The sequence below is a fragment of the Calidris pugnax genome, unplaced genomic scaffold (assembly GCF_001431845.1).
Source record: "Calidris pugnax isolate Ruff unplaced genomic scaffold, ASM143184v1 scaffold128, whole genome shotgun sequence".
Taxonomy (NCBI): Eukaryota; Metazoa; Chordata; class Aves; order Charadriiformes; family Scolopacidae; genus Calidris; species Calidris pugnax.
In genome coordinates, this window is record NW_015090851.1 from 1,355,299 (window position 1) to 1,378,220 (window position 22,922).

Genomic DNA, 22,922 nt, shown 5'->3' on the forward strand with positions numbered 1-22,922 from the left:
TGTCTTAATATAGATAAAAACTTTTGTTCCACATTTGTCAAGTATTCTTCATATGTATCTTTTTTAGCATCCAAGTCAAATGTCAACAGAATAAAATGAATGAATGTATTATTTACAACACTTAGCAAACGCTATTCATGGATTAAAATAAAGTATAACTTGTCCAAGAGGACTTAATCCATTAAAGACATAGGAAACCAGCTTAATTTGTCAGAATGGCAGCCATTAACTCTGCAAGGTTATGCAAATACGGCAGATGGATGAGAAAGTGCAGGCCATCCCCACTGTGTCAAACATAAATAAACTCTGTATGAAACTGGCAGCTAACAAATTTGTTGTGTAGAGAAGGCAGGTAAGGAAACACAAATACTTTTATCCCTTAAATACGAACAATTTAAATAATTCTATAAATGTTGTTAATGCTTGTGAAATTATATAACTACTGTTATTCTAAATAGCTAATACATTTATTGGTCTCTGAGATTCCCCAGAGGGAGGAAAGCTTTAGAATCTCTTGACACTCTATCTGCGTGGAACTGGCATGTCAACTGGCAATTAACAGACCTATAGGAAGTACTTAAACGTAGTCTAAGTATAAATTTAGATAAATGAATAATATTGCTAATGAATAATAATCCTGACATAGAAAACCTTTGTTTTTAAAAGTATGCCATTTTCCTGATTCTATCAGGTCAATAGCTGTATTTAAAAGCAGTAATTCCTGAACCTATTAGACAGCAGAAGAGGGTCAAAGGACCTTTCACAACACTGAAACAAGTACAAAATCTATGTGTGTGCCTTTATGAGTTTTATAGATGAAGACAGACACAGACAAATTGACAAAGGTCTTGCAAAACTTAATGAACAAAATTCTGAAGCGAATCATAAAGGTCTAGAAGTCAGTAAATCCCTGTAATAACTTCAAATGTGCATCTTTGTTCTCTATTGCTATTGTTATTTGGATCTTTCATGCATGGAGACCCTTCTAAACATGAGCATGGATAAAGATACTTAGTCTAAGAACTTGTGAAAGAGCACAGTATATCACCTTGGGAAAGAAACATGAATGCCTTTGTAAGACCTACTGATCAGCATAAATTAGGTCATTAAAAGAAATACAGGATCATGTAACTATGTGATGACTATTATGAGGGAGGAGGAGGAAAAGGACACAAAGAAGCCCCCAACAATTTGAACAATAGTGTAACAGTGGGATGACCCAGAAATGTTGGAGAAAGATTACATTGTACAGGAGTTAAGTTCATCATGATCTATTACGTAGCACTAGGGAGAGAGTCGGGCATAAATTTCATGACACTAAACACATGTGCACCCAGTTTTACAATTCTGCTTTCTGGTTGTTTTGCATGGAACAATTTTACCCCAACTTTTTTAAAAAAGTAGGTCACATAACTAGCCACACAATCCCAAAAGATGACTACAAATAGCTTTGAGGTAATTGCTATATATTAGGCAGTATATCCAAACAGAAGGTCAAAGAGAAGATAAATTGTGAGAGAGTGCTTAAAGGAAGCTCGAGCTTTCACTGGGCAATTTCAGAAGTAAGACAGAGGGAACAAAGTTGTTTACATCCTCTGTTTTTCAGTGCTAGATTGCTGAACTCTTTAGAGGACTGAACCTCCACTTAACTAATTTTATCCATTCAAGTCCTCATTACAATTGAACAATCCCTAGTGTACCTCTTGACCTCTTCTTTCCAGTTGTCCATCTGACTTTTTTTCCAGATCTTACACAACCACATAAAACAGAATCTTTCTAAGGCTGAACTTTTTCTTTTTCTTTTTCTTTTTTTTTTTTTTTCCAGCTTGTTTTACCCTGTCTTACTATTTTCAGCTCCCAGAAAGGGCATTTCCTCCCACCCCAAATTTGCGCCTTCATTTATCCTTCAACACTACACACACAACTTAAGGTACATGAACGTTTCCTGTACTATCAGGAAAGCACTTCCTTGGATCACTTTTCCTTAGGTTGGCCCAAGTTGTGCAAAATGGGAGAATTTGCTACCAGACCCCTAACAGCTATGAATGAACAGAGTATCACAACCTACCAGCACTGCTCCTCTTGATGGGCTACATGAACATAAATATAAACCACACAAGACAATTGTTCTTCTCTACCATAAAAAAACCACTCAAACACTTTAATATATTTTTACCATTAAAATGCCTAAATATTGTTTGCCAAAGTAACCCAAGATAAACTCTTCCTTTTATAGATTCATTCTATTACTTCCTACCCTCCCCCCTACCCTGCCCCAACAACTCAGTCTACACATTCCTGCTAACAACTTTTCTTAAAAGGTAGAAAAAGATATGGAGCCATAGGAAATGCTTCTCTGAAGTCTCACTAATGAGGAAGCAGATCTTAAGGCTCTTGCTGCTATTGGGCTCATTTGTATTTTTTATGAGCTGATGTACTAGTGGGTAGAAAAGAGACAGACTCTCTACTGGCAGATTAACCAGCCCTTTAAGGATGCCTGCTATTAATTTTGGTTATTCATCTGCAAATCTGTCTCTGCCCAACTGTGTCATGACTATTGCTCCTTGCAGCTCACTTCATTTAACCAGAAGCATTTCATCATTGAAATCCGTCAGCTTGTTTTGTTCTCTTACAAGATCTAAACCCGTTATAATCTAGTTAAAGAACAAATCTTTCATTTTCACTAGTGGGAATAAAGCGATCTCTGATACTAGAAATTTTAACGTAATAGTTATTGTCCACATGTTATTGACATGATGGTTCCTGACAACAATCAGTACCTCTATAATTTTCCTTAAGAAATCATGCCTTGCTAACCCCAGAATGTCCTAGCTGTGACTCTAAGGGAGCCAGTCATACTGTCCAAATCTCTAAATGGAATATAGCTTAAACCCTTCATTACCTTAAAATTTCATAGACAATTCCGCTGTCTTCCAATGGAAGAAATACTAGCTTGTTCCAGCTTTCAGGTAACAGATACTGTGCTGTCTACTGGAGAATACTAGCTTTTGCTTTTCCAAAGCTTGTCCCTCTTATGCATCCTAATTCTAAAGGAAAAAGACATATGATGTTTCTTTAATGTCTTCACTTTAATTTTCTAGGCTCTATCTGACCATAACAGCTAACTTTGGATTGTTACTAGCATATGCAGTACATTACTGTACCGTTCATTTAAGCTCTGCTCCTGTCCTACTTATTGCTTTGTTTGCTTAGGGAACCATAGGAATTTTCTCAAGCATGCCATAGGTCTGGAAGTAGGAGCCTAAAATCTGCTGTTCTTTACCTTGAGCTCCTGGTACACTGTATATTATCCACGCCTGCCCTTTATGAGACCCCAATGTGACTGCTTTATCCTTCACCTGATTTAGAAACAAGCAAAGTAGCAGAGTTGCAACTAGATCACATCAAATATATTCTGTTTGCATTTACATTTGCTTTCCTATGAATTCTACATTAGAAGTACTTATGGTCATTCCCACCTAAGAAGCATGCTCCAACCACAAAGGTTGATGTCAAAAGAACTACTCAGTACAGAAACCAGTTCTTTCCTTAGTGAGGCACAATGTCTGCTCTCAACGTGTATCTTTTATCTGGTATTAATTTATTGGGTCACTGGTCTTATCAGTCAGAGGGTTAACCACCTGAAGGAATATAACTGAAAAAGACTTTCTTCCTCTCATAGCTTTGCCAGATTTAAAACAATACAGGGTTCTCCATATCAAGGGATTAAATCCTTACACTGTCTTTAAGGAAACCCCCTGCTTGCTTTGCGATGCCAGAATAACACAAAAGACCACAACCACTGCAAGATTTTGTCTGTGGATTACCATTTATCTATATTTTCAATAATATTTTCACTTTCTTTTCAGTAATACTTCATACCTATTTAGTCGAATTTGGTTATTTACACAGAAATTTTAGCATTCAGATTCATCTAGCCTAGATGGTAGCAGGCACACTGCAAAGCTCTAACCATTAGCAGTTACACAACCCTACCACATCATGTCCCTTTTGTGCCACAGCAAATGGACCCACTTTGTAATGAATGATAGGCAAAACTGTCCATCTTCCCAGATGCATTAGATCCATCAGAGGGCTGATTTGCATATGTTCAAAGGGCTGTCCATCAGAGGGCTGATTTGCATATGTTCAAAGAAAATTAACCACCATAGATACACTTGTACTATCTCAAAATCTAGGTACTTTTAAAAAATGCAGGGTAAGAAAGAAGCTGTTTCTTATAAAAGTAGGCTTCCATATCACCTATGTCTGGGATTGTTACATGTGTTTCCATGGACTGGGTTAGACAACTTTTATAACCAAATTTCAGTCAAGGATGCACACATACAGTCACCATTATTTAAAACAAGCTAAAAATTTAGTGGTTTTGTGAACAATCCTACAAGCAAATTCTTTTCCTACACTATTTATAGAAGGCAAACACTAAAATAAATGAAGATCAGATGAGACAAATTCAGTATCTTATTTTAGAAAATATTAATTTATTTTTTTTGAGGTCTGAACAGATTCCATATAACAGGATGTTAATATGAACATCCCTTTTCACCTCCTAGTGTGTCTACTTGCTTCAATAGTCATTATTATGGACTGTGAGATAATATTTTCTCAAAGGTGAAGACAACAAAGAACTTATTTCATGATTTCTCTCTCTTTCTGCTATCTCCTACACAGGTTGCTGTGTGACACTTCACTGTTCAGAACTCCCTCTGTGTAACTCTGTTCTACAAGGAATAGTAAGAAGGTGGCTGCAGGTTATCTGGTTGGATGTACGTGGCCTCTGAACTCAGTGTTAGTACTAACACATATACCTCATAGAATAGAGTTTTTATTCACAAGCTTCCTGAAATTTTTTAAGAGAAACAAGCAATTAGAAGTGAAAGTTAGATCTTAAGTTAATCTTTAAAATAATCCCTGAAACGGGAGTCAGACCAGAGCAAACAAGCTTCTGATATCTATTGCCAAGCATACTGGTAAATACGATTGACAACTGCAACCACCTTGTAACGTTTATACACAAAAGACTAACTTTGAGACACCAAATTACAAGGATCAGCCTCAGTTCCAACACCTGTGCATTTCTGGATGTAGATGAAATGACAAAAATAAATACACAGCAGCCTTAAAGTTCTAGTCCTTTTGACATATCAGTATTTTTCCTTATGGTAAAATTACAAAACCTAGGTCCCTGAAAACAGAACAATTTTATGTATTATATGAGACGTAGTTTGCTATTAGAAAAAGAGAATAAAAAGAAAATTGTTACATTTCTTTTTTAAGGAAATCAGGAGTGAAGGAAGATAAATTACTTATGTGACTCAGAAAGTAGCTAAAATCTTGAAGAAAAAAACTAATAACTGGGGGAAAATTGGACAGAAGTAGGAACATGGATACAAAGTGACATCCTGAATCATCAAGTCTGGTTGCCTCTGGAAACCAGAAAGGGTAAAATTAAACCACAAATTAATTCTTAAGGCATAAAACTGACTAACGCCTATCCCTTCCTATATGTCAAAAATCACTGATTTAATGTAGAAGTCTTTCAGAATGTCCCAATTCCTACTCGACAAAAAGGCCCAGAAAACAAACATGGATTCTTCTTTTGAAAGGGCATCTGAATGTTCTCTCTCATCCAGAGATTGCAGGACAAGTATTATCAAAAGGAAAAAATTCACATATATGAAGATGCTGGACCAAGCTTTCTGCTATGTGGCTCCAGCAAAGTAACAATGTTGAAAATGTGATAGACAGTGTCTAAGCACGTCAAACAATGCCAGCATTTAGACGATTTTTTAATAGCAGTCTTCCATGCCTAAATCCAAGAGATTTTAGGGGGGTTGGGTTTTGTTTGTTTGTTGTTTGGTTTTTTTTTGTATATGAAGATGCTGGACCAAGCTTTCTGCTATGTGGCTCCAGCAAAGTAACAATGTTGAAAATGTGATAGACAGTGTCTAAGCACGTCAAACAATGCCAGCATTTAGACGATTTTTTAATAGCAGTCTTCCATGCCTAAATCCAAGAGATTTTAGGGGGGTTGGTTTTTGTTTGTTTGTTGTTTGTTGTTTTTTTTTTAACGTGTTCAAACTCTGGAACTCTTGCCTGGATCAAAACAAGGGACTAAATGTATCACTTCCCAGTGGCAGAGTAAACATCTGGAATTATTCTAAGTCTCAACTGGCATAATACTTTCACAGAGACCCTTCTAATGTCACACAATGCGAAGAACATTCTGGAGGCACACAGGAAGTGTTCTGGCTATCTCATGTTTTATTGATCACAGTTGCTACAACATTTTTCTGAAAATTCTAACAAGATGCCTAAGCAATGGCAACCCAAGAGGTGTTTGACTCAGTACCGCACAAGAAGTAGCTTCAGAACTGGGGAGATTAAATCACTCACTTTAGGAGACAGGCCTACGTTAAAAGGCCAACAGAGTGAATATTAAATTGTCTTAGTTACTTAATAGAATTTTATAATTCAGGTAGCCCCAACACTGGAACTCTTCTCTTACTAGCTTGTTATTTATTTTACATTTCTGATAAATAAATTACAAACATGAAAAAGTTGTAAGTTAACCTAAAGGAAAAATGAACACTAGTTTCAGGCAATGAAATATGACTATCAATAACTGATGTATTTAGGTTGAAAAAATAAAATGAAAATTGAATTTGCACTATAGCCCAGTTCAGAATTGCATGGCCTTCACAGAATTCTTTATGTTCTCATTAATGAGTTTTACAAATGAAAGTAGTGGCACTGTATTTTTGGGGTATTGCTTTGGCATAGGATGATAACAGTCCCTCCACTGCAAATTCGGAACTCTAAAATAACAAAAGTGATGGGGTTCATTTTCTGACCAAAAAAACCCACTCTTGATATATTTTATGGACATATATTGACAGTCTGTGTTTTCACATGTGTGAAGAACTTTTAAAAACTTAGAGAGATTTAAGTAGTTTTCATTAAAACAGCTTTAGTCCACAACCCAGAAACGACTACTAGTGCAAAGGTAAAAAAAGACAAATATTTCTATTGGGGGGAAAGTCATTAATACTGGTACAACTGAAAATTTAAAACTTATATTAAAAGAATCTAATTTTACTGAAATATATATAGTCCAAACAGCAACAAGATTTTGAGACTTCACAGTTTCTTACATTCTACTATCTCTCTGATATTAGATAAAAGCAATCATTGTTGCATGTATAATGCTGTTCAAAGCTTGCTATTTTCTGAAGGCACATAGCCTTTCAGCTTTAAAATATGTATTGCTCAAAACCTCAAAAAAAACCCAAAACAACAACTTCTGCTGTCAAAGAATGTGTCACTTGTTTCTTCCTCAAATGCTGGTTGTGATCCACAAGTATTTTGTCAAAATTTATCCTCACAAAACAGTAAAATTAATAGAAAAAACACTAGTTAAAGCCATCTGCAATAAAGTATAGAATGAATGCTGTTAATCTGCTAAACAAGAAACAGGAAATTAGGGGTGAACTGGCTGCTGGGAGAAGTACCATCATACATTTAAATTAGCATTTTCTTAATTAAGTTTATTTGTAAACAAATCTTGAAACAGTGCATCATTTGTGTTCTAATAATTTCTGAACAAAAATAAAGTCACTATAATATGGATTTTTACAGCTAAATCCACAACAGAATTTAAAGGTATCAAATGAAAGACCATAGTCTACAATAAAATGTGATCTCATGAAAAAATTACGTCCTTTAACTAGGGTTTACCATACATCTCTTTAGATCTATATATCATTTTTAAGCTAATAGAATTTTAGATTTGTTCAGCGCTTTCAAACAAATTATTCTCAGATTGTTTCATATTGGTACCTACCTTTCTGCTTTGACTTTCCACAGCACCACTGAACCATTTGAGAAGTACTGAAATAATCAACATTCATTCTGAACAGCAAAATTCTACCCTCCACTCCACGTTCATTTTATGTTGGGTTCCTTATATGCCCAAATCAATGGTTGCGATAGACAGTTAGTACACACGCTTCCCCAAAACATGCCAAAATGTTGAATGTTCTCCACCAGACTCTTGAGAAACTCAAAAAATATTCCTAAATTTCAACCCTCAGACCTTCCTTCCCCAAAGGAATGAGCACTGTGAATAACAGCTATAGTTCTATTTATGTTAAATAAACAAAATAAAAACAACCCCCCCTCCCCCATGGTTCCCTAGGGATGTACTTCTGTAGCAGTGGGAATCAGCAGGCATTACTTTATAGCAGTATGTTCTGCAGGCTTAGCTCTTTAGTATATAAAGTCACTTCATCAACCCAATTATTTCTTTTTTTTTCCTGTTTTTCCCCCAAAGTAACTCTAAACTACTTTAAAACACCTTCATTACAGAAATGATTCAACCATCACTGCTGCAAACCATGGAAATGTAAAAGCTGTTAAAAATGTATTAAATGCTGTCCACGCCACAAGGGTACTAGTGTAAAATGACCTTAAGTTTAAAGGCTCCCTATGAAGGCAGAACAGTAATCTGCTCTACTTCTCCTAATGAATAACAAATGGGCCTTCACAATTCATTTAGTTCAGTACAAGCTGCCATTACAACCCATTTTGTTTTCTTAACTTTGTGGTAATGTATCATCTTGCCTGACTCTATGTCATCTTCTTGAAGGTCACCAAAGGTATGTAACTCCACTCTTAATAATGAAAAAAAGGAGGAAGGAAAAAGAGATATGACAAATTTTGACAAAGCACCAACAGTCCATTTCAATATACTGTATCAGACAGCAAGCCTCATACTTCCTACACAAAAATGCTTCCTATATTGTAAAGAAAGTCAGAAAATCACTGGAGTGTTCAAAATAATTCTGTTTTTCAATTAATAATAAAATTGAACAATATCTGGGAAAGAATTCTTTGTGTTTCCATTTACTTACTCTTGATTTTTGTTGTGCCCTAAAATATAATCTGAATCTGAGCATTCAAAAAGAAATTAAAAGACTAGGAATATTTATCTTTATTTCACAGGTATTTAGAAACATGTATTATGTTGCTATGGACAATTAGCCTTTTATCCAATTTTAGTTGGTAGTTTAACTCACCTACCCTAAGGTTTTAATTATCCCCTCAGTCTGCATGCTTAGGCCTCAATTCATGCAGCTGGAAATCTGCCTCAGTGATGTTATAACCTTGTTAATGTAACAAAAGAGGAGTTTACTTAAAACTGTACTGACTGTGGACTTAAGCCAAATTTACTTGAAAGAGGAAAGAGACTGTCAAAAATCCTACAATAAACACAGAAATGCAGTTCTTTCATAACCTTCACCTTAATTCATATAGACAAGCAATTTACATGTAAGTGGATTCATATGGCCTGTGAGGGGCCTCCTCTCTGGAGCTGGACTATTCTTTATACCCTACCCCCATCTTTAACAAAAAAAAGCTCCAACAGCTCACTTTACAGAAATGGCAGAGTATCTGCAATCTTTTTTAATCACAATAAAACATAATTAAGATAAACATTTATAAAGCTAGTCAGTATCAATAAAGGCAGTGTAATTTCAAGTAAGTTCAGCTAGTCCTTTGTCAAATACATATTTTAAATTCAATAAAGGTTTTATTTGAAGAGTGTAAAGTTGCACTTCTAATGAGGTAATAGTTACATTAGCCTTAAGTGGAAGTTGCTTGTCATATACTGATATCCTCCATTCATTTAGTTGCCAAATTACAGTAGGGATTTCCTAAGTGCATCTGTTAATTAGATTCATTTTTAGGCTAGATACTAACAAAAACCTACATTAGACTAAACAAAACATCATAGTACTGAAGTGTTGAAGGGAGATCTTTCTAAGAGAGAAATAATATAAATTGCATTTCTTAATACAACTGTGAAAATACTGTAGGTAATTTTCATCCTAATTGGATCCTTGTACTACTTTTTTTAAGTGGGGATCTGATGGGAGGGGCAGCAGCGGGCAGCTGGGTGGTACACTGTAAGCGTAGCCACAAAAAACATAAAAGACTGGGTTTTCATTTCACCATTTTTCTTTCAGTTTTTTGATAAAATAATTCAGAGGTTTGGTAAGGGTAATGAGCACCCAAAACAAAACTGGAAAGCAGTCAAGTCTCTTCCATGCATACTGAAAGTTTAAGTATTTTTCAATAGGTGAAAACTCTTAGTTTAAAGCTCAGGAATGTCAGAGTATTTTGCACTCTGTTAAGAGGGTATCAGGTTGCTGGATGTCAGATGATGACCTTCCACACTTCTTGGGCTTTTATTCTTCAGGTGTTAAGTAATATTCTCTACTTTTTTTGGCTACTGAATTTCACACTAGTCCTAACAGCAGCTCCTGCTCTAAACCCCACAGACATGAACTACTTACCTTTTGTTTATAGACCACACAGGAAACTAAAAAGAGTTTCTCAAGATAGTCATACAAGATCTGGATGAGGTTGTCCAGCTCACCAAAATACTCATAAGTTATCAAACACAGTAAATCCCCTAAATAGTGATGAGAAAATTCCATATTTTGGAGCTTTTAGAGTGAGGGAGTTTAAAAGTTCACATCACTCTTCCTATTGACTGCATCACTCCTCCCTAACCAGTCTTTGGGACACAACCTACCATAACATGCATACATCTGAACATAACTACCATGAAGTCCCTTCACTACTGCTCCCTGACTGATGCAATAAGGTCCTACACTCACAACTGATTTCATTTTATCCAAAACCCTTCCAGCCTAAATTCTTATGGGTGTACATTTAAGCAGACTTAGAATGTTGTTCAATAACTTATATTCACAGTCCACATTATGTAAGGTTTTCAAAGTATCTAGCTTTGATTCTGCATCACGCAGAGGTGACCTACCTATCCTATAAAATCTACCTTCTACATTTTCTCCTCAGTACCTGTTTCCTAACCATAAAGAAAGCTCAGGAGAGCTGAAACAAAAAAAAAACCAATGTAGTAGATTTAACGACTGTCTCTCTTAGACCAACCTACATTTTCCCTACCACCTAGAAGACAAGAAACATGTAAGCTAGTCTTCAAAGAATCCTCAGAGGCCTGAGGGACCTAATTTTGGTAAGTCAAATGCAACAAAGATAAACTATATGTTTGAGGTAGGAGTGGTTAGAAACTGGGAAGAGTTTAACCAAAAAATTATTTTTACATTTCTAATCTAAGCCAGTGAATCACAGTTCCCCACTTAGTATCTACATATTTACTGAATTAAAACTGGATGGGTTTTGAGAAATTCACTATTAAATATGAGGAAAAAATATATCAAGTCTTCCACTTCCATTCCCCAGTATACTTTTAAATACTAAAATACAACATAATAAGCCCAGTACTCCCATTAGGGTTATACAAGCCCCTCTACAAATGCAACATTTCTATTTAGCAACAACTGAAAAAAAATCTTTCCACTAAGAATATTCTGCATAAGTTTTTGCTATCACCAAGCTTTTGTTTCAGCTTGGAAAGTTTATCTATTCAGTTGAAGCCACTTCACCCTAAGGAAGTAAGCCAAGGTGTCCTTTTAAGGTGATGTTTACCTGAACACAACAGTTTGACTATAAGATGTAGCACAGACTTAGATAATGTACATTCTTAAATAATGTACCTTCTTAAATAGGGCTTTTCTTTGCTGAGATACCCCAATACACTGCACAAGTGCAGTCATTGCCAAGTTTGTTCACAATCAGAGAAAAATGAGATGAGCTCATCCTAATTTTCACTGTCATGATCTCAGTCTCTGCTAAGCAGCAGCACGGCACTAAAAGGTGGTGTTCATTAGAAATTCAGTGCTTTAGAACATTTTTGTGGGCTGTGCCATATTTTAATCATATTTGAAGCATTCTCTTTTTACTATCGTATTTCTACACTCACATTGTTTAGTGTTGACAGTGATAATGTGATACATGTTTTTATTAGTATCTTGTCTATTATAGTAGTGCCTACTACTATAATAAACTACTACTACTACTAAAGATGCAGCCTATTATGCCTGGCACTGTATTAATAACGTGTATTGATCAGTCTTGTCAGGCTTATAGTCTAAGTAGGTAAGCTATACATAGTTTGCTGGGAGGCCATAAACACCATCACAAAAAGTAGTGTTAAGTTCTCTTGGTACAACTGTTTTTCCCTCCCCAAAAGATAGAAACTCTTTGACTCATTTCAAGACAGAGCTACAGACCTCTATGACAATAAATTCTTACAGGTGTTGTTATATCAGTTAGATAAAAGATAAAATCCTACTTATGCTCTTACAGGCAGAAAGGCTGCCCCATGAGCTCACACCTTACAAAGCATGAGAGAATGCACATTAGAGAACATTAATGAACAGTCTCAACACAAGAGAGTAAAACTTCAAGCACATCTTACAACTTATTAGACATGAGAAAATCCAATCAGAGGAACAAAAGCAATAGGAACTTGGTTTTTCCACAGCACATAGAGAAGTACTTGTTTTTCTAGGGACATGAGGAGGAGGAAGAATGAGGAAGCACAGGAAGGAGGCAGCAGTGAATTTACTTCATATCACCTAAGTAATGGTAAAGCAGAGAAAGCTAACTGAACCTTCCCCTTCTGCCACTCAAAAGCTGTTCCTATTTGGTTGCTTCTGAATGTTCTCTCCTGACATCATAAAACCTTTTCCTTTTAATGGAAAACATCATAAACATTTCTAAGTACATTTTAAATTTTTATACAATATTAAACAATAATCCAGTAATTTAGTTCGAATGATCCAAGCCTTTAAATTTCTTTGGTTCTCCAAAGATCTGAGTTTAAATTAAGTTCAGCATTATCCCACTGGGGAAACCCCTCAGCTCATAATTCCTACAATTGAGTTGCTTGTCCTGGGTCTCAAGTATACAAGATTTGCCACTGGAAAAAGGCAAAAAAAACCTGACCCATCATATTTTGAGGTCTAAAATGCAGAAACATCTGCTAGAATCATATTCACTTGGCTGAGGTTAGGAATATGGGAGTCTGCAGTTGATCAGCACTGCCCTAGGTGTCACGGAGGCCAATGGGAATTACACTAAGAGGGTTTCAGTAGACAAGGGCGTAATTCAGTCAGCTTTAAAAAAAAAATCCATGAAACAGAAGCCTAACTTTTTCTTTCTTTTTTAACTTTCAGCCTCCTACTCCTTCCTTTCTGTCTTTTGAGCCACTTGTTCTTTTGACTATATTATCAGAGGTGGAGGCCCTCACATTCCCATGCTGTCTGAACCTCAAAACAAATGCCACCCTATTTCATCATTTTTATCAATTCCCAAATGCCACCCTATTTCATCATTTTTATCAGTACTGATTTTTTAGCTAATAAAAGCACTTTTAAGGTAGTTCCCAAACAAACTATACACACCTTTGTCAAGATTAGTAATTACAGGATACTTTTTTTTTCTATAGTATTGTTATTCTGGTAGAGTGATTTTGTTGCTTATATTTTCTTACATTAATAAAAATAATTTAAAAAAAAGTTGTGCAATAGAAAACAGACAAAAAGTGTTTAATACTTAGTAGATAGCATACAAACCTTTTATTCTTTATCTAAAAAGTTAAGATTGCTAAATTCCCCAGTAAGTTAGCTTTAGATAAAAATAATAAGTTTCTTTAAAAGATAGAAGCATACTTCAAACTATACCTTTCCTTTGGAAGAGCCCAGACCTGCATTTTCATTCTTCAGGTTTGTACAGCCCTCTTCCTTTTACCATCGTCCATGTTTCACTGAATACTAACTCATAAACTCTCCTCACTTCTATGTACTATCTTTCTCATCACTGTCCCTTTCTACATAATATTCCAACTTACATGAATTTAGAATGCTATGAATTAACATATATCATAAACTGGTGTATTTTAAACCCTAACACATTTATAAATTTAAAAAACAAAAACAGAAAAGCATTTTAGTTTAAAGAGGTTGATTTTTTTTTAAATAAAGAAAGAGGGGAAGCAAGTGTAATGATTTAAATTGCAATGATTTCTTCAAATTTTCATTTGTATTATAAAAAGCTAGAATACTCTGCATCTTACAGTCCTTCAAGCAGTTTGAGACACCTGTAAACCTTAAGCACTCTTAATCCTGTCTGTCTTCTAAGTAGTTCAGCCACTAGAGACTGTAATGTAACTGTCATCTCTCACTCTTATAACCTGTCCTTTAAAACAATTATTTCGTCACTTGTATCATCTTGTAAATCCACTTATATACTATAGGGCAACAGAAGATGCAAAAGGCTATTCAAAGTGTGGCCTTTAATCTTTCCAGAGTATTAGTTGACTTAATATAACTAGTTTTCAAAAAAAAAGGAAAGATTTAAAATTCATCTGATCGTTAACTGCGTGTGTTTCAGTGTAAGGGCGCAATGTAGAAGGAGAGAGTTAATATTTCAGAGAGAAAATAAATTTTAGGAACATAGTTTAAGAACAACCACCAAAGAGTATAAAGAAGCAGCCATTTATGGACCTCCTGTCCATGAATTTGTCTAACCCCTTTTTGAACCAGCTAATGGCACCCTGCCCTCTATGGAAGCAAGTTCTGGAAGGCCACCAACCAACCACTCCATAAAGCAGCATTCTCTCTCATTCAAATCGATCACCGATTAACTTCAGCAAGTGCTTGATATTGCTCAGGCTGGGGGATCTGGCAAACAACAGTACTACGTTCAGTTTATGCCTGCCTTTGAGATACTGCAAACTTCAAACATAACCTCCCCCTGCCTTCCCCTCCCCAGAGTGGAGTCTTTGAATCTCACCCTCATAAAGCAGCTGCAGGATTCCCTTGATCTCTCTACCATTCAGGTTCTGGGGAAAGTGCTCAGGAATAAAACCCCTAAGAAGCATTGTGGAATTTCTAGCATAAAATGTTTGCTGGAGCACTGACTGCTATTTTTCTACTGAGGCAAGGTGCCTGAAAGGGTAGAGAATAATAGCAACAAAATTGGAAAGAAAAGTGCACTATTAGGATACAGGGGGACAACTACTATCTAAGTTCCTTTTTCTGCCTGGCAGATGCCTCAAACCATACGGATCATAGGAACCTGGAAGAACATTTTTACAACTAGGGAGCCAGAAGCTTCAATTTCTATAGCTTTTTGAAAACATTACTCATGAAAAAACATGATAATTAAACCAAAATACTTATGAGATGAAGAAAACAAGCTGGTCAAAATTCAGACCCATTTTCTAGATCAGAAATGTATGCTTATTTATTTTAACCATAATATATGTTTTCTAGAATATATTTGAATTCTTTCGAGTTCACCTTTAGGCAGTGCTTCTGTGACATAAGCACTACTGCCATTCCATAATGGAGAGGAAGACACTGCCTTTCTGGGAGGGAAACACTTTGAAAAAAGGTTGTTATTGCACTCTCCCATTGTCTAAAGGAAACATGGGAGAGGATCCAGCTTCTTTTGCTTGGGTAGCCACATAAAAGTAGGCAAAATACAGCCTCTCATAGCACATTACAGAGAAATCCTAAATTGATCTTACTAAACTTCAGTAGCAGGTGACAATCTATTTGAAAGTAAATTATGAGTTTAACAAGAACAAAACTCAGTTGCCAAGAACAAATGGCAAACAAGAACAAAACAAGAAAAGAAATGGCACATTTTCTTCCCATGCTGATGAAACTTCAAAAATAATGAATTTAATAAAATAAAGTATACTATCATGAACATATAACACTCTGAAGTGAAAAGGAACTTGGTGACACTCATACATCTTTAAATAAGACAAGTGCTTTGTCAAGCAAACAGCTCACTCATTCCATTCTCACAGACAGAAACATTTTATTGCTTTGTGCTCATTCGTTGCTTACAAAAGAAAAACATCTCTTCATTTTAGTCAAGAAAGCTTCTGTTCCAGAGAACAAAGCCTTCATTTGGTTTTCTCTAATCTTTATGGTGTTTGCAAGTTGGTGTCAAAAATGTTAGTCAAGGCATGCTGTGTTACAGGTCTGTGGGGCAAAAGCAGTCACAAGAGACTTTCCACCCAAGTTAGGAGACCACATTACCATTCTAACTACTTCCTATGGAAGTCACAGTTGTATCAACATCCTGCTGTTTTGTTTGTATTTAACTTGGGATATGACTCTCTACACTCTCAGCATGAATCCTACAATTAAATGGAAGCAGTCCACAGGTTACTAAAAAACAGTCTAGTGTTCTACATTTGAAATGGTACGATTTTAGAGACAATCAACCTGCTATCCATTCACTGAACATGTTTATAGTATACATCACCACAGTCGAAACAAGTCCAAATAATTCCTTTAATACAATTACAAAAAATAGTAAACTGCTTTCTGAAAACTATTTTTCTTCACAGCTATTTATGCACTACTCTAATCTATTAAGTATAGATATGTGAAAGAATTCATGTTAGAGCAATTATCAGCTATCTTTCTCAAAATATAGTCTGTATTAGAGCTTACAAAGTAGAAAAATATTTTTAAATGATCCTACTTTCAAAATAATACTTCATTAATAGTCTAAGAAACCTGACCCTGATGTATTTGCTTAAACTTCAATTCAAAGAGTATCCTTTAATGTCATGTATCCACTACTACTTCTTTAGCCTGGAACTACTCCCAAGGTAGGTGCTGGCTTTTTTAGAATATACTAGCGTTTAAAAAGGAGCATAACTAAGCATCTTTGCCCACACTTCTTATTTAAACACCTTATTTAAACACCTCGTAGACTAGATAAACTGGCTTTCCTTTCTGGAAAGAAGTGGGTGGGACACAAGCACTGCCTAACACACACAGAAAGCAGACAGTGTCTATTGGGAAGCTATCAGTTTAAGTGTTTTTAAAGAGTGAGTTCCCAGCAATTTCAAGGAGTAGTTCCAGCCTTAAATCACCTTGCCAATTTCTCCTACCTTGCTATATTGCTTTCCTCATCCTTGCTGCTGTATGGAAGACCCCAAAAAAGGAAATTAACTTCATGACTACACGGGAAGTAGAGTCCCTACAATTTCATTGGGGATTTTCCTGTCAATGAGTGTCATGTTTCTGGCCTGTTTATACATTGAACAGGTGAATTGCATACACAATTACTTTGAAATGTTCCAGATGCACTGGATTTACTACTCACACAGAGATTTCAGAAGTGCGTTTCACCATAGATGTACCCACAGCAATGAGGAAGAAACCACTATCCTGTGGGTGACAGAACCTCCTGGGGTGGAGTAATTAGGACATAAATAAAGGAAGCATGTTGAGTTCCTCTGTCTTTCCCTCCCCAAGTGCCAGTTTGAGATGGTGATGGATGAAAATAGTAATAGAAGAATATAAAGCAGGGACATGAGCTGATTTGTCCAGGTGCTGGGAACATGTCTAGATTCTCTGGACATCCAACAGCCCTTGTCAGAGCTGCAGCTCCTGCTGAGCTGCTACACAGATGTGAAATCCCCAACTTCTACTGCAGTAAAATTTATAGATGGAAAAAAGGGGTATGTCTGCAGAAAACCAGATGAAAGGGAAATTTTCTTATACTTCTGCCACTAGTACTTCATAAAGCATTTTGACTTTCCTACAAACTCTGACTGTGACTCTCTAGTTTTACATCTTACACGGTCTTACCCTTGGGCTGTGATCCCTGACTTCCAGAAGCCATTCAAAGACCCTCTTCATCTCTGCAATATCCTCAAAAGTCCACTTGAAGCCATTCTATACTCACCCACACTTGAATTTCCTGCACTAAAAGGCAGGAGGGGACCAGTCAGACCAGATGACAGACAAATGGACAAGACACGTTCTCTTCCCTTCAACAAGACAAGCTTCTTTGCTCATGCTCATGTTGTTGAACCAAGCAGATCCAAACCCTGGCCTTGCACCCAAGACTGGCATCTAGTGGCAAATACAAGTGCCCTCTTCTTGTTGGGCAGAGCAGCTGAACCACCAACCCAGCAGGTTGGAGTACAGTATGTGTTCAGCACTTCTACAAAGAGTGGCAGCTGGTGGGACTGAATGCTTTGTGGAAAACACATTTTATCCCCTTTCTTCCCACAAATATTTCATCCTTGACCATACACAGGTGCTGTTAATTGAATAAAGTAAACATACTGAAAAGCAGAGATAAGCAATATTCATTTATTATTTTCAGTGAAAAAAATGGTGGACATTCTTAAACAAAGGAAGGGATGTTTAATTTTATACTGTCACTGTAAGAAAATTTACTGCAAAATCTAATTTAATTTTTTTTTTTTTGGATAGCACAGCGATGTTCTATTTTTGTTATTGAATGAAAGGACTAGTAGCTGGTTATTTTATTAGGAGATCTTTAATGCTTCATTACTGAAGTAATCTGATTTATTCCACATAAGGGAAAATATATATTCTTCTGGAAATTTGTAGTGAATTTCAGGGCACAGTCACTTCCAGCAAAAGTGATTTAGCAATACCCACAGGTGATGGCATGAACTCTATCAAAGTCAAGGAAATTACCTTTCAAATTCTTGGCAAGAATTTCATTCAGGATACTCTCAAAGCTTCAGAGCACTGAGTCTACTGAGTTGACTGCTAAAGGAAACACTCAGCAATTAACAGTTGGATCTCAAAAATTAAGAATTTGCAGATCTTCAAGTCAAAACACGAAGTTCAGTCTTTTGGGAGATTAATCCCATGGTCACTCACTACTAAGTACTGTGTTTGTCACATGTAACTAAGTCACTGAAAGATCAAATTAATGCAAAACCACAGGGAAATTATTTTTTTTAATCTTGTATTCAAACATATTTCTAAGTAGAGTAAACACCACAGAAAGTTAATTTGAGGGCTTTTAACAGGTTTTGATAACAAAGTTTGGGGAGCTTGGCAGGGGAGTTGGGTTTTTTCTATTTTGTTTTTAACTTCAGTGGTTGCAGCTTGAAGATTATATGCATATAATTTAGAAGTTGAACAAACAAAACAGGTGATAATTCTTATTTCTTTTCCCTCACATGCCATTAGACTATCTTTTATAACTATATACTCTAAAGGTGAAACTTTCTATCTTTCAAAGGGAAAATAATTTTGACTATTTCTAGAAAGATGATCTATCCCATAGAGTAAAATCCACTTCTCATAAGGACAGGCATTTATTTCACATACATAAAAAAACCCAATTTTAATATTATATAAATACTCATTTATCTATCCATACAGCTCCCTAATTTTGTTACAAGCAGGTTTATGAGTTTTGGAATGAACCACCATCCAGGAAAAGACATCTGTATGAAAGCATTGTGGATGCCTGGTGGTCATGAAAGTATGCCCCACAAATACGGCATTTCTGAAACATCTGAAAAAAAAAAAAAAAAACCCCCCACATCACAGAGCAGAAACTTATCCTGCCCTTGAGCTCTTCATATTACAAAATGAATAAGCTTTTCTAGGCAAGCTTTGTGAAGTTCTCAGTAGGCTATGCTCCTTCTTGTGGACTCTCAGAACACAAAAACAATGTCTGGAAAAAGTAGTCTTGATATATATTTCTAACTACCAATTTTTAAGTTCAGGCCAATTTAAACATTTCTATAGATGATAGTTACATTAAAAAAAACCCAAACCACTAACATGCCTTTTGTCACACTGCAATACAGATTATTTTTAAACTATCACATATTAAAAAAATAATAAGTGCATTGATTTTTTTTTATGCTCAGAGATAGAAAGACCACAAAGCATTAAGTCAATTAGGCAAAATGATGGATTTGAACACATGCTGCATTTCACTGTTAACATGTATGCGTAACTTCCATTAATGTCAGTATGAGTTATGCATGCACTGCTAAAATAATATGACCATAACAACAATATTTCCTCCAGAACTAATATAGCAGTATTTTTAATAGACATTTGGGAAGAAAAAAAAAAATATCACATATGTAGAAAGTAACATGCAAATGCAAATCCTTCTCCAAACCTAACATTTTGGAATTCTTTAAAATAAATCTTATTTTGTCACATGTTGGCATCAAGTTAAGAATAACTTGATTTTTACCTCCTTCCATCAAATTACCTTTCATTTAGTGGGTACTTCTCTAGCTTCCAGTTCAAAAACACCAACCAGATAATGAAAAAGATTAAGCTGCTATCCATTTTTATTGTAAACTTCCTTAAATATCTAAATGTATATGGGAACATGTAACGACAACTGAAAAAGTTATCTAAAACTGACAACTGATTGTAGCCAGTAAATTAAGATGGATCTTGGCAATGTCAGCCAGATGGGCCTAGAATGCAGAGTTATGTTTGGAACTTGAACATAATATAAGCATAGGAAATCATCATGAATGTTCTTAAACACACAGTTCATGCCTATTTAACTGAAAGCTAGCAGCCAAAAACTGTAATCACTCAATATTAAATTAAAAATATTATAAATAAAACTTATGGTCAATGCTGCCAATTAATAAATTATCTTAAAATATCAGAGAGAAGACACATTATTTTAGTATATTACGACAACACAGATTATCATTATTCTGCCAGCAGTTGTCTGGGTTTAACCCAGCTTCTACAATCTGTTTTTGAGAATACTTTATTCATTAGAAAAAATGTAATGCCATATTTAGCATATTCTGTTTTAACTCAGAAGTTCTATAAATTTCTCATATATTTCTTTCAGTAAGCAATTTAAAAAATTAAACTACTGTAATGAAATACCCGAATCATTTCTCTAAAAAGTTTAATAATACATGTGTATCTATTAATTTATGTTGTTTAGTATAGGTTATTAAATTTTATAATCTGAAATTAAGATTTACATTTAATATATATTTAATAACGGTCATGTAGCCCTTGATGTACACAGAGCTCGAATGAATAGATATGTTCATTTCTGCTTTTTTGATTCAGTACTAATGATGTTAAAGAGGCATTAAAAAGAAAAAAAATATGATCATGTGAATTTCCACCATTACTCTATTTTTTCTCTCTGTTTAGTAAAATTGTGTTGTGATTTTATGTATTTTGTTTTGTTCATTGTCTCTATTTGATGTCTCCTAGACCAGCAACGGAAGTCCTGTCTCATTCCATCCCCAATATGAACTCAGCTTTGTAACATATTTCACATATCCTAAAAGTTAGGATAGAATTCAAAATAGTAATAGAATATATGGGTTTTTTAATGAATGTGAGTTCTAATTCGAAGTTATTAGCTGAATCATAGATCTCAGGGGAAGTGATTTGTAAAGGAGTTTATTTAAGGTCAGTTCAGGATTAAAAATGAAAACTGTATAAGAAAAAAATGCTTCTCTTGAAGATACAAAAAAAAAAAAAGGTAATGGCAGAAAGGTCTACATACTTAGCTAACAAAGTGACAATTGAGAAATCAAAGGCAAAGAAGAAAAAAGAGAAATGTCTTTTACAAAAGAAACCATACTAATGACTACTGAAAGAAAAGAAAAAAGTACTTTTAACTATGAATTTTCATTAATTTAAATTTTTAGATTCTAATTTAAAATTTTACTATATACCTGTAAAATTGATACTGTAAAAACACACTGTGTGTTTATATCTCAGTTTTAAATCCAAACTATTTCTGACTTGTACCTTTGATACTAGGTCTTTCACTACTAGCAACACTCAGTCCTTTAATCATAAAATAGAAGAGTTTTTATCAACAGAAAAGTCAAACTTCACCAGTTTTTGCCAACCTCACTTCCCAGACTGAAGATGCATGACTAACACACAGTTCTGTGGGGTTCTGTGTACCCAACCAAAAGTCACAATTATAGAATTAAAGATACTGCTTTTTTTTTCCCCTGTGTTGCTTAATGATTGAAAATTATGATAAAAAGGGAAAAAAAAAAAATCTTACCATTAAGATGAAAACCAAATATGCACTCAAAGAAACACACCAAAGCACTATACAGAAAATAGATGACTGCATGAAATATACTAGCACTGAGCACCTGAGTTACCACAGATGAAATAACACACACATATAAAAGAAAATTAGAAAACTAAAAAATGCATCTAATACAGAATATGACATACAACTCTAATTCATGTGTGCTCCCATTTTTCTGTATATATACAGACCTCATTAAAGTCAAAAGCAGAAGTTCTTTTGATTTCACTGGAAACATTCCCGCTTACATTACAGTATTTCTGCACCTATACTACATGGCAGCCATTCTTAAAATCTACCTTTATAAAACTCTAGGAGGCATATGTCTCTATTTCCACTTTGTCTTCTTTACACCATTATTAAGGATATCTACAATTTAGCTGAAGTTATATAAGCATTTTGGGTTGTTTTTTTTTCCTCCCTCAATAGAACAGTTTTGAAACTGCAACTGTGAATTTTCTTTGCTGAATGTTAACCACATACTTACCCAGCCCAGCCAAGTCATAACAGGTTCACTCTTTTTTGCCAATTTTAAAGATCGTGTCAGAGCTTCAACATCCCATAATTACAGACACTTACCTTTATTGCGGGTAGGAAGTTAGACTTCAATTATAGGTCTATCCTCCTTTTTCAGTTCTGTACACTTATACATAGTGATGTATACGCAAATAGGTTGCCAGTTTGGGTTTGCGGGGTTTTTTAACCAATTCACCGCAATAAAATTTTCACCAGCCATTTCACCACCCTTTCCTTGAATTTGATTCTAAGAGAAACTCCAACATAGAATTCTCACTGGAAGATGGGGCTTTAGACCCTCAATTTCTCATGGAAGTTATACTGTTCTGATAGTTTATTCGCACGTAAAAAAGGACAGCTTTCAAAAAATTCCTCACGTCAATTGCTGAGTACTTCTGAAACAAAGACTTTGCATTCCCATATTTTAAAAGGAATTTAACAGTTTTACAATTATTAGAAGTCCTTACATTCAGGCTTAAATATATACATAGAAAAAACACAGGAAAAAAAAAAGACCCTTTTCTTATGACAAGAAAGTAGTAATTTTAATTTTTCTA

At 35.1% G+C, this 22,922-nt stretch overlaps 1 protein-coding gene across 14 annotated transcripts in view; it reads right to left on the bottom strand.

Annotated features, from left to right (window-relative positions):
* Positions 1-22,922, bottom strand: part of ERC2 (ELKS/RAB6-interacting/CAST family member 2) — a 486,059-nt gene that overhangs the window by 203,064 nt on the left and 260,073 nt on the right. The gene's annotated exons all lie outside the window — the stretch shown is intronic.